The sequence below is a fragment of the Octopus bimaculoides genome, chromosome 10 (assembly GCF_001194135.2).
Source record: "Octopus bimaculoides isolate UCB-OBI-ISO-001 chromosome 10, ASM119413v2, whole genome shotgun sequence".
NCBI lineage: Eukaryota > Metazoa > Mollusca > Cephalopoda > Octopoda > Octopodidae > Octopus > Octopus bimaculoides.
This window is the reverse complement of record NC_068990.1, coordinates 90639627-90641851: the sequence shown is the minus strand read 5'-3', so window position 1 is coordinate 90641851 and position 2225 is coordinate 90639627. Positions and strand designations below refer to the sequence as shown.

At 32.3% G+C, this 2225-nt stretch overlaps 1 non-coding gene across 1 annotated transcript; it reads left to right on the top strand.

Annotated features, from left to right (window-relative positions):
* The first annotated feature begins 103 nt into the window (after positions 1-103).
* Positions 104-185, top strand: Trnas-aga (transfer RNA serine (anticodon AGA)). The gene has a single exon. It is a non-coding gene; the product is annotated as a tRNA-Ser (tRNA).
* The last annotated feature ends 2040 nt before the right edge of the window (positions 186-2225 follow it).

The following is a 2225-nucleotide window of genomic DNA, read 5'->3' as shown; positions in this document are numbered from 1 at the left end:
TGTTCGATTGAATTCTTCCAGGAAGTGCTCCAGTATGACCACACAGTGATGATCGAAACGAGTGAAAGATAAAAGGTAAAAGATAGACGTAGTTTTTCAGAGCGTCGTCGTGGCCGAGTGGTTAAGGCGATGGACTAGAAATCCATTGGGGTCTCCCCGCGTAGGTTCGAATCCTCTCGACGACGTTACTCAATATTTTTTTTATGGAAACTATAACTTCATATGCTCCTTCCCACTCATAAGAAAAAGATCTCTCATAATAATAATGGTTTCAAATTTCGCCACAAGGGAAGCCATTTTGGGGGAGGGATGAATTGATTACATCGACCCCCGATGATCAATTTCAAGGAATGTCCAGTTCAAGGAATTGCTCCATTGTTTCCATCACAGATTTGTTGACGGTGTAGGCTCAATCCCTTGTGTGATTATACTCCGTCCAGTCGGCCCAATGTAGTTTCCCAAACATTCACGGCATGTTATTAGAAAGTTTAAGAGTCCTAGGGCTACAGATAAAGTTTCCTTTTACGTTGCGTGTTTATCCATTTGAAAATTTGAATTCCGAACCTTCAGTTTAACAGAAACGGATGTTACAATTTTCTCTTTTGCATTTTGTAATCACGGGGCTGGGGATTTGTTTGTGATATTTTGCTCCAGCTGAACTGTATTACAGTACTTTAGGTTGTTTGTTGTTTGGGATGATTTGTCGATTTTCAAGAATTTTTATTTAATTTTTTTTTTTAATCGTATATAGAAAAAGGAGATTAAAGGAGATAAAATATTTTGACATTACTGGGGTTTGATGTGGAGACATTAGGTAAAATTTCTGTCAGTTTTAGATTTTATTTTCCTTAGATCTTGAAAATCTATACCTGTTGCCATCTCTGATGCTTTAATAATTAAAAGAAATGGGAAGGCTTTTTGCACAAATGTATTTCTCAATTTGTTCAGTATTTGATCACGTTTAATCGGAATCTCTGGATAGTATTGTACATACTTTTCTTTGCTAAATTGCATGGAATGATATTTTATTTGTGTATTTATAGCGACAAGATATAGAGAAAAAATAATGGTTGGAATCTATGGGCTTCGAGTAAATATCGGTTTCTATTTTCCCATCTATTTTCATAATTAAAATATCCAGAAAAAGCAGTTCCTTCTGGCAACATTCCGTTGTGAACTGAATATTTTTATTTATATCATTGATTAGATTTTGAAATTCTGTAAGTTTGTCAAGGTTTTCCTGTCAAAAGACGAAACCATCATCGAAAAACTCTTCCAGTTTTTCTTTTTAAAATCTGTGGAATGCATTTCCAAATGCTAGAAGTGATTGATTACAAATCTTGTTTTATGCTATCCTGTTACTAAATTGGCGTATATGGAGGCTACTATGGTGGCCACCCATGAACCAATCGACAACAATGCCATAAGTGGATAAAGAAAATAATATTTTTTCGAAAACTCAGATTATGTGACGGGCTTAATTTTTGATGGATTACTATTTTTTAAAATTTTTTGATGAGAAATAAAGTCGAAATACATAAAAAGCATTATGTCATATATTATGGTTCGTATATCAAAATAATAAAAAAAAAGGCTGGTTTTATTACATACCAGGCATTTCAACCTGTTTCTTTTTATTGATTTTCCCCATAACTTTTGATTTCTATGGAACTTTCCTCCTGTTTTAATCATATATAAATACAGATAAATATATATGTATACCCATGTATCCATCCATCCAAACATACATATCATTTGCTTCCTGTGTACATTACGATGCTTTTTAAAAATTTTTGTTTGTATTTGCTATTTCTGCCTTGGATGACTCAACCAAACATGGAACATCATAATTTGTTGATCATCATTTCCGCTACGTTTGCTCTGCATATTATAAAAAGTAATACTAATAAATACACTAGTAACCTGACCACTATAAGGGGAGTTGAGTGGATGATATGTAATATATGGAGATCTAAACTCACCAGCTACAGTCGTACATATAACTGTACACACGAGATAAATTCTGATATCATATTATATGATATATACCATTATATGATATATGATATATGATATATGATATATGATATATATATACATATATATATATATATATATATATATATATCTTAATAGTAATGGTAAGACAACAAAAGAATGAAAGAGACCTCGATATTATGTAAATAGAGGAAATTATTTCTAATATAATAAGTCACTTCTTTCAG